Here is a 14,846-nt window from a genome sequence, read left to right as displayed (position 1 = left end):
CCCATCTTCCAGTACTGTAAAATGCGGGATAGGATGTGGCTATTTGGTGGGTAGGGTGCCTTTTTGAATTTCTAGAACGAGGAAACTTGCCCTGAGCTTTTATTGCCCAACCCATGCAAATGGAAGGAAATGTCACCATTCCTACAGTTACTAGTCCAAGCCATTCAGCCCTCGATAGTGTGTTGTAAAATGCCAATGAATTTAATGTTTAAAAAATTCCGAAAAACAGACAAAAGTAACCTCACTGGGGAGTTCTAACAATTCAGAAATGGAATAACCAGGATATATTGCAATGTCTGATTGCAGTTCTGTACCTTTAAACAACTTTGATTTTTTGGTTATAAACTTTATTGTTATTATTGAGGTGAAATCCACAGAATATAAAATGAAACATTTTAAGAGTATAATTCAGTAGCATTTGTTACGTTCACGATGTGCAACCAACAACTCTTAATTCCAAAACATTTTCATCACCCCTGTTAAGGACTTTCCATTTTTCCCTCTCTTAGACTTTAGCAGACAATAATTACTTGGTGTATTTACCTAATACGGATATTTCACATAAATGGAGTGTGTGACCTTTTTTGTGTCTGTCTTTCACTTAGTATAATGTTTTCCAGGTCCGCGCGCCTTGTAGCAAGTATCAGTATCAGTATTTCATTCCTGTTTATGGTTTATATTCTGTTCCATTGTATGTAAATACCATAATTGTATGCATTCCTCCATTGGTTACCATTTGGGTTATTTACACCTTTGGGCTATTGTGTGTAGTGCTGCTATGGATATTTGTGTGGAATAATTTGCTGGTTTTCAATTGGGGGGGGGGGTGTAGGATGGTATATACTATTACAGAAAACCAGGGCCTGACATAGTTCAAGTATTAAAAAGAGATTTTAATCAGGAACTCTTGCAAAAGAGGGAAAGAGACCTCAGTATAGAACTGAGCTCAATTCCAAATAGAGCATGAACAAGTAGGGATTTATAGCCAAGGAGCAGAGTTGGAGGGCAGTGGGTGTATTTTTTTTTTTTTTTTTTTTTTGCCTCTTTCTCTCCCTCTATTTTTTTTTTTTTTTGGATGGAAATTTCTTAGTAAGAAATATCAGGGATTGGAGGAATTCTGGCTAAGTTGACTTGACAGGGTTCTGGCTGAAGGCACATCAGAGTGATCAGACACCAAGGGTGGAGATTGAGAGTTTGATCAGATATTGAAGGTGATCAGATATCTAGGTGGGAGTTCTTTGTAATCTGATTTAGGATTCTTGCTACAACTGGTTGATACATGTCCCACAAGGCAGACTAAAATCATGGAGAGAGTTTTTGCCAAATACTAGGAGTGGAATTTCTGGGTCATATGGTGATATTATCCTTAAATATTTGAGGAGTTGATAAACCATTTTCCACAGTGGCAGAGACATTTTATGTACTAACAATGTGTGGTGGTTCCAGTTTCTCCACATCCTCACCAACATTTCTCCTTCCCCTCCTCCTCTTCCTTCTTCTTTTTCTTCTTCTTTTTTTAAATTATAGCCATCCTACTAGGTATGAAATAGTATCTCATTGTGGTTTTGATTTGCATTTTCCTAAGGATAGTGGTGTTGCACATCTTTTCATGCCCTTTTGTCCATTTATATATCTTTGGAGAAGATATTATTCAAGTTATTTTTTTTTATTCAAGTTATTTTTTTATTTGTTACTTTATTCAAGTCCTTTGCCTCTTTTTTTTTTTTTCAATATAATTTATTATCAAGTTGGCTAACATACACTGTACACAGTGTGCTCTTGGTTTGGGGGGTAGATTCCCATGATTCATCGCTTAAATACAACACCCAGTGCTCATCCCAAAACGTGCCCTCCTCAATACTCATCACTCGTTTTCCCCCTCTCCCCTGCTCCCCACCCATCAATCCTCAGTTTGTTCTCTGAATTTATGGTTCTCCCTCTCTGTTTATAACTATATTTTTCCCCTTCCTTTCCCCTATGGTTTCTGTTAAGTTTCTCAAGTTCCACATATGAGTGAAAACATGATATCTTTCTCTGACTGACCTATTTCATTTAGCATAATACCCTCCAGTTCCATCCACGTTGCTACAGATGGCAGGATTTCATTCTTTCTCATTGCCAAGTAGTATTCCATTGTATATATAAACCACATCTTTATTCATCAGTTGATGGACATTTAGGCCCTTTCCATAATTTGGCTATTGTTGAAAGTGCTGCTATAAACATTGGGGTACATGTGCCCCTGTGCATCAGCACTCTTGTGTCCTTTGGATAAATTCCTAGTAGTGTTATTGCTGGGTCGTAGGGTAGTTCTATTTTAATTTTTTGAGGAACCTCCATACTGTTTTCCAGAGCAGCTACACCAGTTTGCATTCCCACCAACAGTGCAAGAGGGTTCCTGTTTCTCCACTGCCAACGTCTATTGTTTCCTGAGTTGTTAATTTCAGCAACTCTGACAGGTGTGAGGTGGTATCTCAACGTGGTTTTGATTTGTATTTCCCTGATGATGAGTGATGTTGAGCATCTTTTCATGTGTCTGTTGGCCATCTGGATGTCTTCTTTGGAAAAGTGTCTATTCATGTCTTCTGCCCATTTGTTCACTGGATTATTTGTTTTTCAGATGTTGAGTTTGGTAAGTTCTTTATAGATTTTTGGATACTAACCCTTTATTCAATATGTCACTTGAAAATATCTTTTCCTATTCTGTTGGTTGCCTTTTAGTTTGGTTGATTGTTTCCTTTGCAGTGCAGAAGCTTTTTATCTTAATGAGGTCCCAATAGTTCATTTTTGCTTTTAATTCCCTTGCTTTGGAGATGTGTCAAGTCAGAAATTGCTGTGGCTGAGGTCAAAGAGGTTGTTGCCTGCTTGCTCCTCTAGGGTTTTGATGGTTTCCTCTTTCACAATTAGGTTTCTCATCCATTTTGAGTTTATTTTTGTGTATGGTGTAAGAAAGTGGTCTAGTTTCATTTTTTTTTGCATGTTGCTGCCCAGTTCTCTCAGCACTGTTTGCTAAAGAGACTTTTTTCCATTGGGTACTCTTTCCTGCTTTGTCAAAGATTAGCTGACCATACATTTGTGGGTCCAATTCTGAATTCTCTATTCTATTGGTCTATGTGTCTGTTTTTGTGCCAATACCATACTGTCTTGATGTTTACAGCTTTGTAGTAGTGGCTACAGTCTGGGATTGTGATGCCTTCCGCTTTGGTTTTTATTTTTCAAACTTACTTTGGTTATTCGAGGTCTTTTGTGGTTCCATACAAATTTTAGGATTGTTTGTTCCAGCTTTGAGAAGAATGCTGGTGCAATTTTGATTGGGATTGCATTGAATGTGTAGATTGTTTTGGGTAGTATTGACATTTTAACAATATTTATTCTTCCAATCCATGAGCATGGAATGTTTTTCCATTTCTTTGTGTCTTCTTCTATTTCCTTCATAAATTTCCTATAGTTTTCAGCATACAGATCTTTTACATCTTTGGTTAGGTTTATTCCCAGGTATTTTATGGTTCTTGATGCAATTGTAAATAGGATCGATTTCTTGATTTCTCTTTCTGTTGCTTCATTATTGGTGTGTAGAAATGCAACTGATATCTGTACATTGATTTTGTATCCTGCAACTCTGCTGAATTCCTGTTATCAGTTCTAGCAGCTTTTTGGTGGAGTCTTTCAGGTTTTCCACGTAGAGTATCGTGTCATCTCCTTTGCCTATCTTTTAATTGGGTTGTCTTTGTTTAAGTTATGAGTTCATCTATATTCTGGATACTAGACCCTTATCAGATGTATGATTTGCAAATATTTTCTCCCATTCTGTAGGTTGTCTTTTCACTGTCTTCCTGATGCCCATTGATGCACAAACTTAAATTTTTGAACAAAGCCTAGTTTATCTATTTTTTCTACTATGGTTTGTGCTTTTGACATCATACTTAAAAACCCATTACCGTGGTGCCTGGGTGGCTCAGTTGGTTGAGTGTCCGACTTTGGCTCAGGTCATGATCTCACAGCTAGTGAGTTTGAGCCCCACGTCGGGCTCTGTGCTGACGGCTCAGAGCCTGGAGCCTGCTTCAGATTCTGTGTCTCCCTCTCTCTCTGCCCCTAACCCACTCACATTCTGTCTCTGTCTCTCTCAAAAATAAAAATAAACATTAAAAAAAAAATTTAAAAAAACCCATTACCAAATCCAAGTTCATAAGGATTGTCAAAAACCGAACTCTGCACACTGAGTGAAGCAGAAGGATGCGTTTATTGCAGGATAAAGCAGAAGGATGAGTTTATTGCAGTTGTTTTGACCTGTAAGCTGGGAAACTCAAGGATAAAAGAATAATGAGTTCCAAGTTGCTCATAGACTAAAAGGTGTTTATGGGGTTAAATGTGGAAGTTACTTGGCTTTTCCTGTTGATTGGTTGCTTGGTCTTCTTTCTTATTTGTATCAGTGTAACTGAAAAGAGAGAGAGGAGAAACAAAGTCCAAAGATGTTATGAACAGACTTGGCATTGGGGATTGTCTAGCATCCTGTGCTGATTTCTGAGAAGAGCCATAAATTACTGCAATTTGTCAGGTAAGGCTAAGTTTTATTTATTTTATTTATTTTTTAATGTGCCTGCATTGCCCAATACCATTTTGTTGCCATGATAAGTGACTCCATTTTAGTTTTAATTTTATAGTATTCAACCGTAGGATTTCCTATAAGAATTTTATGATTTTTAGCTTAATGTATTTAAGTCATTGGTTCACATTCAGATAGTTTTTGTACATGTTGTGTAATCAGGTTTTTGTTCCATTCTTTTGTATGTTGTCCCAGAACCATTTGTTGAAGAGACTATTCTTACTCCCAATGACTGGTTTTGACCTCCTTATAAAAAATCAATCTGCCATGCATGTATGGGTTTGTTTCTAGACTGTTAATTCTATTCCATTGGTCTATATGTCTATCCTATGTCAGTATAGGTATTCCCTGCTTTTTAAAAGTTTGTGTTATACCACTTTGCTTTTACAAAAGACCTACATTACTACCTACTTTTGCTAACTGAAAGAAATCTGAAAAGGATTTTTGCTTTTATGACCAAAGGTAAAAAGAGACACTACCGTTCAGCATTTGTTTTGCAGTGAGTCTTTATAGAGGCAGCGTGCACCCTTAGCCATAAGAGAGGCACAGCCAAGCTCTTTCCCTAGGAACTACATCTCAGCACCAAGCCATCATAGCTTTGAACTGTACCTGTGAGCATCTGTGCTTAATCTTGATGTATGTTGTGCATCCATTAGCAAGATGTATTTTAAAGTATCAGAAAAGCCTACTACAAATTATTTTTGGGGCCTGGGAGTGTTCAAAAATATTTTCCATCTAAATTTATGGTAATTGCTTCTTCACTCCTTGCCATTTCTGTTTATGAAAGGTTTCATAGGAACTCATTTTTGGATAGTAGGAAGAAACCTGTACCACACTGTTTTGATTACAGTAGCTTTGTAGTAAGTTTTGAAATTGGGACGTGTAAGTCCTCCAGTTTTGTTCTTCTCTAATATTATTTTTTCTTTAAAAAATAGTTTTTTTATTTAAAAAACGTTTGTAATGTTTATTATTTTTGAGAGACAGAGAGAGACAGAGTGCAAGCAGGGGAGGGGCAGAGAGAGAGGGAGACACAGAATCCCAAGCAGGTTCCAGGCTCTGTGCTGTCAGCACAGAGCCCAACATGAGGCTTGAACTCACAGACTGCAAGATCATGACCTGAGCTGATGTCAGCTGCTTAACTGACTGAGTCACTCAGGGGCCCCTCTCTAATATTATTTTGGCTATCCTGCAACTTAATATGAATTTGAGGGTTAGCTTTTCCATTTTTGCAAAAATACCAAAGGGATTGTATTGAATTGGTAGATCACTTTAATAAGTGTTGGTGTGTTAATCCAATCCATGAGCATGATGTCTTTCCATTTATTTAGGTCTTCTTTAATTGTTTTTCATCAATGTTTTGTGAGTTTTAGTACACAAACTTTTCACCTTTCTAATTAAATTTATCCCTAGATATTTCATCTTTTTGAATGCTGTCTTAGTCTGCTTAGGTTGCTGTAACAAAATACCACACACCAAGTGCCTTAAACAATAGAAATTTCTTTCTTACAGTTCTAGACACTGGGAATCCAAGATCAAGGTTCTGGCCAATGTGGTTTCTGGTGAGAGTTTTCTTTTGGGCTTGTAGACAGCTCCCTTCTCACTTTGCCCTTCCATAGTGGGAAGGGAGAGAAGGAAAGGGAGACAGAGTATACTCTTGTGTCTGTTCTTATAAAGCTACTAATCTATCAGATCAGGGCCTGCCTCACCCTTATGATGTCATTTAACCTTAAATTACCTCTTTATAGTCCTTATCTCCAAAAAACAATCACATTGGGGATTAGGGCTTCAACATATGGAATTGACGGGGGGGGGGGGCATGATTCACTCCATAGCAGATGATATTATAAATGCAATTATTACTTAATTTACTTTTTGGATTATTCATTGTTGGTGTATTAAAAAAAAACACAACAAAAAGTTTTTTGAGTGCTGATCTTGTACTCTGCAAATTTGCCAAATTTGTTTATTAGCTCTAATAGTTGTGTGTGTGTGTGTGTGTGTGTGTGTGTGTTCTTTAGGGTTTCTATATATATAGTATTATAGCATCTGTTAATTGAGATAGTTTTATTTCTTCTTCACAACTTGGATGCCTTTTAATTCTTTCTGTTGCCTAATTGCTTTGGCTAGAGTCATTCTTTCATTTTAAGGAATTGGCTCATGCAATTGTGGAAGCTGGCAAGTCTGAAATAGGGCAGACTGGTAAGCTGAAAACTCAGGCAGGAGTTGATGCTGTAATCTTGAGACAGAATTTGTTCTTTTCCAAGAAACCTCAGTTTTTGCTGTAAAGGCCTTCGTGTATAATCAAACTTGATTGAAAAAGGCCTACCCATATCATCAAGAATAATCTCCTTTACTTAGAATGAATCAATTGTAGATGAAAAACACATCTACAAAATACCTTCACAGTACACCTGGGTTACTGTTTGATTAGATAGGTGGGTACTGTGGCCTAGCAAAGTTGACACATAAAACCAATCGTCACACCCAGTTTGATAGTTTTATTAGTTCATAATTTTTTTAAATAAAAAAAATTCACTTTTCTCATGGCTTAAGTTTGGGTAGAGTATACTTCCCCACCCTAGTGACTTTGCATTTTGCCATATGACTTACTTTGGCCAATGGAATTGTGAGTGGATGTAACACATGTCCACTAATTGGGAAATTAGCTGGGGTCTTGGAGTGAAGGAGAAGGCATGTATATTCTGAATCCTTTGGCTTTTCATGTGCACATGTGTGTTTGTGTGTGTTTCTGTAGGCAATTATATAGTGTCCAGCTTGAAATGGCTCCTACTGGCAAAAGAAATAATACTTGCAGCACCAAGGATAATTAAAAGGTTTTTACTGCGATGGATTGAAGCATATTAAATATGTTAAGAGTACATGAATTCTTTTTTCTTTTTTTTAATGTTTATTTATTTATTTTGAGAGAGAGAGAGAGAGAGAGAGTATGAATGAGCAGGGGAGGGGCAGAGAGAGAGAGAGAGAGAGAGATCGAGAATCCCAAGCAAGCTCCTTGCTGACAGTGCAGAGCCCAATGTGAGGCTTGGACTCATGAACGATGAGATTAGGAACTGAGCCAAAACCAAGGTTTGGCTGATTAACTGACTGAACCACCCCAAAAGTTCTTGATATTGCTACATGAATTCTTAATATTTCTTAAGAAAAAAAAAAAACCTCACTAGTCACATTGAGGAATGCTAGGACACCAATTCATTATTCTGAAATTAGTAAATAAAGGTTAAAAAAATAATTACCCTGCTTTCCTACACAAACTGAAATTCAGAGTAACCAAATTGCTGATGAAGAAAAACTAATAGAAAACATCCAATGAATAAGTGAAGGAGGAATGATAGAGTTATCGCTGTTTTGCAACCCATAAGAAAATAATGCTTCTAGGAAATAATAGGTCCAGTTCCACATATAAGGAGCTCAGAAGTTGATACTCCATCTTAATAATAAGCAAAAAGATGAACAAACTGAAAAATCAACAGCTCTTCTTAGATCTGCAAGAGAAGTGAAGTCACAGGGCACACACTGCCCCCAAATTAGAAACTGACAGATGACTACAGATTCACAACTTATTGGAGCAGCAGCCTCTGTGAGAATCAGTGCTGGGTAGGGAAACTGAACTGCAATGAATTGCTGGAGGTTCAGTGTCGACAACGTTGAGAGTTAAAATCTCCAGGGGGACCCAGTCATGAGGCAGCCCCCACACTTAGAAGTTTATACCTCCAAGAATTCTACCAGGATCTCACAGTAAATATCAGAGAAAAATCTTATGATTCATGCAGGAGAAGAGGAAGAAGAACCATTAAAAAAAAAAAAAAAGAACTGTATTCTTAGTAAGGTTTGCCCTCAGAGGAAACCTGTTAGTCAGATTAGGGGTTTTATCAGAGCCTAAATCACCTGGTGGAAAGGAAATACTCAACTCTAGCCCGCTCTAGCCAGCCTGTCCCATATGTGGGAGGAATGGGGAGGAGGCAGAGAAGCACTTGTGAGGTTCATAGTTCAGAGGCATAGGCTCACTGAAAGACTGAGGCCTACTCATGGGACTGTAGAATGCTTCCCTCCCCTAAGCCCCACCATTATATTACTAAAGGCCTATTTACAGCAGTTCCTTTTACATAGTGCATCATGTCCAGCTATCAAAAAAAAAAATTACAAGACATTTTAAAAGGCAAAAAATATAGTTTGAAGAGACAGAGCAAGCATCAGAACCAGACATGGCATGGATATTGGAATGATCAGACTGGGAATTTAAAACCAAGAGTAATTTTCTGAAGGCTTTAATGGATAAAGGAGACAGAATGCAAGAAAAGATGGGCAGTGTGAGCATGGAGACGAAAGTCTTAACCAAAAATAAATGCTAGAGACCAAAAAATGTGTTAAAGAAAGGAAGAATGCCTTTGATGGGCCTATTAGTAGACTGGGCTGGCAGAGGAAATAATAACTCATGATTGCCAAATAACCATTAGGTAGAATGTTGAAAGAGAACTTTATAAAAAATGGATCAGGCTGCCAACACTTGATCAACCTTAACAGTACCATAGTGAGATGATCAAATATTCTGTGCTTTGTCATATGACATGTTTCATATTGTTACTATTTATGATACATTTTCACAAAATCAGAAATTGAATCTGAATCTAATGAAGCCTACAGGTCTACCAGTTTACTTGAAAAAAGAGGCACAGAGTAACATGTTAAGTAACACCGTGATACTACAATCCACCCAGTACATGATATGGTAACCACTGTAGGAAAATGGACTGTGAACTTGCCATGTTGGTATTAAGGAATTACTGTTAACTGATATAGGCTGAATTTTGTGCCTCCCCTCTCCCCATTCATATACTGAAGCTCTAATCCCTAGTACCTCAGAATGTGACTACAGTTGGGAATAGAGCCTTTAAAGAGGTGATTAAGTTAAATGAGGCTGTTAAGGTGGGCCCTAATCCAATATGACTCATACCCTTGTAAAAAGAGGTGGGGACACATAAAGAGACACGAGGGATGTGAACACATAAATCTGTGGTATTTTATAATGGCAGACCAGCAAATGAATACAATAACATTAGGTGGAACAGTGAATTTTTGGTTATAAGAATAACAGAAATGAACCTTATCTATTAGAGATACAAAATATAGTGTTTACAGGTGAAATTATGAATTTTGTAATATGGTTTAAAATACTTAAAAAATACATGGTAGATGAAATAAGAATGGTAAGTTATTAGTAATTACTGAAACTGAGTAAGAGGTATTAGTAATGCATTTTATCTCCACTTTTGTATATGTTTGAAAATGTCCAAAATAAATAAATGTATGCACATGCAACCACAGACACTTACATGCCATATGCCAATATATGCTATATGTAAATACAGTTTTACTCAGAATTCTGGTTCAAACTCATCTAGTCTCATGTATTTGGCTATTGCCCATGTGCTAAAGACTCTCAAGTCCTCAGTTTTATCCATTTCTGGTAACTCAACATTTTTACTTGCTGTGCCAGAGGCCTTTCACATGTAAAATGTGCAAAATGAATTCACATCTTTTCCTTCAGATTTTCCATGCTTGTCTGCTGGTGATCATCAGCTTTCCACAGATAAGAGTCTGGCTTAGAGATCTCCTCTCTTAGGCCCCACATCTCACCAGTCCTCAAGTTTCTGGTGTCCTATTTCTGAATGCCTGTCAGGTCTGGCCTCTCTCTGATGTCAATTCCATGGTTCTCACTCTGGTTTACTGTATTCACACCTGGATAGCTGTAGGTCCCTCTTACCTGCAGTCCCTGCTTCCTTTCTTATCCTGGGTCTCCCACTCAGTTTTGTTCAGATTGTTGCTAAAGTCATCTTTTTTTTTGTCATAACTTTTTAAAGAAAGTTGGACAGATAATACATGAACATAAAGCAGTACAAAAATATATAACAATAAAAAAGTGAGTCTATTATTGTGGCACAGTTTATGATAGCACAGATCTAGAAGGAACCAAATTTTCATCAAAAGGTAACCTGAGTAAACCAGGATAGGGCCCCATAATACACTAATCTGTGGCCCTAAAAAGGAATGAAAAATATATCTCTTTATAGCATGTATTGTTATGTGAAGAAAGCCCCACACCTACAATGGCACCTGATTCCTTTTATTTTTATTTTTATTTTTTAAATAAATAAAAAATAAATAAATAAATAAAGTTTATTTATTTATTTTGAGAGAAAGAGAGGGAGAATGCATGTGTGCAAGCGTGGGAGAGGCAGAGAGAGAGGGAGAGACAGAATCCCAAGCAGGCTCTGCACTATCAGTGCAGAGCCTGACGTAGGGCTCATCCCATGAACAGTGAGATCATGACCTAAGCCAAAATCAAGAGTTAGATGTTTAACCAACAGCCACCCAGGTGCCCTTCACACCTGATTCCTTTTAGTGGGAAAGGAGAGCACAACTTGGCACTAATAGTGTTCGTGGCTTTCAGATTAGTTATTGTTTCGAGGTATTTCAGTGGACAGTGGTAGGAAATAAATATAAGTGTAAATAAAAATAAAAAGTAAATATGTTGACATACATCATGAACTTGTGTGGACATTTTAATTTAAATTCAGTATTTTGGGTTTTTATTTAACCTCTTTATCTTACGTGTATATAGGCTTTCTCCCACAGTGAAAATGCTCATCCCCAAGTGCACCAAAATAATGACCATTGCTTTGTCCTATGTAACATTTGCAACTGTCTCAGAATAATAACACCAAGACTACCATCAACAATACGATTACTGTAACATTTAAAAATTTTTTAAAGAGGTTTTTGTAGAGTATATACTATTAGAAATACACCTACAAATTGTGTTTTTTTTAAAGAGACATTTGAAATGTCTTTCAGTATGGTTTTGCTTTTGTTTTTAGGAATTGATTTTTTTAATAATTTACTTTCATAAAAATGTGAAATAAATATGTGGTTACATATCAAATCTACAAATTAGGTTAAACTCAGAAATTCTAGCTTCTATTCCGGTTCCCTCATCCTGTTCCTCTTTCCCTATATTGGTAACAAAACTATATTAGTTTTTTTTTTGGTTTATTCTATTTAATATAGTTACTATATACATGTATATTAAATATGCATGTAGTTATTGTATATTATATATGTATATATATGTATGTGTATATATGTGTTTTTTGTTACTAATACTAATGGAAACTGGTAAATAAAGAGAGGATTAAAGCATTTTATTCTGTTTTTGTAATTTTCTGTGCCTTAAGGGATTCAATTAATTTATGAAAAGTTTCTTTTTAAAGAATAAAAGCTAATAGAACTTCCAGAGAGGATGGCAGAGTAGGAGGACTCTAAGCTCACCTCCTCCCACAAGTACACCCAGATAACACCCACATCAGTGAAAAAAGCTCAGAAACCCAAAGACTGGCGGAACAGACTCCACAGAGCTAAACACAGAGAAGGCCACATAAAAAATGCTAGGAAAATTCTGAGAAAATAACTCAGGAACCCAGACTGGCAGAACAGACTCTACACAGCTAAACACAGAGAAGAGCCAAATAAAAAATGCTAGGAAGGGCAGAGATGCAGTTAGGAACAAAACTGACTTGCCCAACGACCCACAGTGGGGGAGGGAGAAGACCAGACTCCACACCAGGCACTCCAGGCTTGGGGGACTTGCACTGGGAAGATGAATCCCTATAACATTTGGCTTTGAAAACCAGAGGGGATTAATATCACCAGTTTTTGTAATCAGTGGGGCTTAACAGTGCTTAAAAAGCAGTGACTCAGCTCTGGGAGAGGGGAGGGTGATAGGAAACTGAGTCTCCACCTTTAAAGAGGCAGCATAGCAGAACACAACAGTCTGCATAACTTGAGCCACAGAACTCGGCAGGTATGTAGTGCAGAGAGGTGAACTGGGAGAGAGAAGTCACAGAGGGTAGGGATCTGTTTTTGTGGAGAGGGAAAGAGGAAGGGGGGTGGGGACAGGAGTGCAGCAGGTCCAAGGGTTTTGTGGGCCACATGAGGAGAAGCGGTTCCGCTTCTTGGAGGGCATTTGGTAGAGGCCATACGGCCTCCCCACAGGCAAAGGCCCCAGGGGACCCTGGAGAACAGCCACATTTGTTGGTATTGGAACAAAGTTTCCAGAGTGTAGTGAAATCTAGTGCCAGCTAGCTGTATTTTGGGATTTGCCATAATCTCTGAACTTCTGCTGCAGGGAAATTGCATAAATTTTCCCTGGGGCAAGCTGGTACCAGGCCATTGCTCAGCAAGACCCTCCCCCAGAGGGTCAGAGTGGGTCCACACCACTGGGTTCTCAGAAGTGAGGGGTTTGGAAACATAGCCCCATCTTTGATAAAATTTGGGAGGGAGGTGCTGCCTGGCAGGCTGACAGCTGGGACCTGGACAGTGTAGAAGCAGGGAGTGGACAGAAGCCTGAGACAAAGGAGGGGTGCTTGATTGTGGGTCAATGAAAGTGCAGAGTTCCTGTGCCAGAAACTAGGAAGCTGGGTGATGCCATTTTCACCTCTCTCATGCATGCACATACACCTGCATGGGCATGCGTACCACACCTATCCACCCCAGTAAGCTAAGCAGCATCACCTAGTGGAGAAAGGAGTCGTTACACCCCACCCCACCCAACTGCACCCTCCAAGCACAATCCCTTATAGACCAGCACAAGTCCCTCTACCAGCTTAGTGTATGGACTATAGAGTACTTCATAGTTTGAACTCTAGGGGAAATTGGACGTAACTTCATTTGGGTTTCATTCTGTTTGCTGTTCATCTATTCTTTTTTTTTTTTTTTTTGCTTTAAATTTTTTTTTCTTTTTGCTTTTTTTATTTTTCTTGGATACAGAAAGAGAATATTTTAATTTTTATTTTCCTTTTTAAAATTCTTTTTACTATGTTTTATTTTGTAAAGTCTTTTATTCTATTTCACTTTATTCTATTTTATTGTATACTTTAATTTTTAAATTTTTTCTTTTTCTTTTTTTCTCTTCCTTCCCTTTTTTCTCTATTCTATCAAGCTTCTTTCAACGACCAGACCAAACACACTAAGATCAAGATTCCTTTATTTGATTTTTGGTGTTGTTCTTAATTTTTTTTATTTTTTATTTTTTATTCTTTATTTTATTCTTTTTTTCCTCTGAAATGACAAAACAAGGGAATTCACCCCAAAAGAAAGAACAGGAAGAAATGACAGCCAGGGGCTTACTCAACACAGATATAAGCAAGATGTCTGAACTAGAATTTAGAACCACGATAATAAGAATACTAACTGGGGTTGACAAAACCATAGAATCCCTTTCTCCGGAGATGAAAGAAGTAAAATCTAGCTAGGACAAAATTAAAAATGCTATAACCAAGATGCAATCTCGAATGGTTGCCATGGCAGCAAGGATGGATGAAGCAGAGCAGTGAATCAGCGATATAGAAGACAAAAATTATGGAGAACAATGAAGCAGAAAAAAAGAGGGGAAACTAAAGCAAAAGAGCATGCTACAAGAATTAGAGAACTCAATGCCTTACTACATCTGAATCATAGGAATCCCAGAAGATGAAGAAAGTGAAAAGGGGGTAGAAATTTTATGTGAGCAAATTATACTGGAAAACGTTGCTAATTGGGGAAAGACACAGACATCAAAATCCAAGAAGCACGGAGAATTCCCATTAGATTAAAAGCAAACAAAAAAAGACCACCAACAAAGCATATCATAGTCAACTTCACAAAATATACAGACAAGGAAAGAATTATGAAAGCAGCAAGGGGAAAAAAAAGTCTTCCTATAGGTTAAGTCTTCCTTAACCTATAAGGAAGAGATCAGGTTTGCAGCGGACCTATCCCCAGAAACTTGACAGGCCAGAAAGGAGTGGCAGGATATATTCAATGTGCTGAATCAAAAAAAAAAAAATATGCAGCCAAGAAGTCTTTATCCAGCAAGGCTGTCATTCAAAATAGAAGGAGAGATAATGAGTTTCCCAGACAAATGAAAACTAAAGGAGTGTGTGACCACTAAACTAGTCCTGCAAGAAATTTTAAGGGGGCCTCTCTGAAGAGAGAAAACATGAAACAAAACAAAAAAGACAAAAAGCAACAAAGACAGGACCAGAGAACACCACCAGAAACTCCAACTCTACAGGCAACACGATGGCAATAGATTCATATATTTCAGTACTCACTCTAAATGTCAATGGTCTAACTGCTCCAATCAAAATACACAAGGTAACAGAATGAATAAGAAACAAGATCCATC

At 37.6% G+C, this 14,846-nt stretch overlaps 1 long non-coding RNA gene across 1 annotated transcript in view; it reads left to right on the top strand.

The window, feature by feature from the left end:
- The first annotated feature begins 4,218 nt into the window (after positions 1-4,218).
- The window catches only part of LOC109266034 (uncharacterized), a 110,889-nt gene continuing 100,261 nt past the window's right edge, over positions 4,219-14,846 (top strand). Inside the window, exon 1 of the long non-coding RNA XR_002079490.2 lies at positions 4,219-4,555. This is a non-coding gene — a long non-coding RNA (uncharacterized LOC109266034). The remainder of the gene's footprint in view (positions 4,556-14,846) is intronic.

The sequence above is a fragment of the Panthera pardus genome, unplaced genomic scaffold (assembly GCF_024362965.1).
Source record: "Panthera pardus isolate Hobbes unplaced genomic scaffold, ASM2436296v1 HiC_scaffold_1, whole genome shotgun sequence".
Taxonomy (NCBI): domain Eukaryota; kingdom Metazoa; phylum Chordata; class Mammalia; order Carnivora; family Felidae; genus Panthera; species Panthera pardus.
This window is presented reverse-complemented; position numbering and strand designations above follow the sequence as displayed.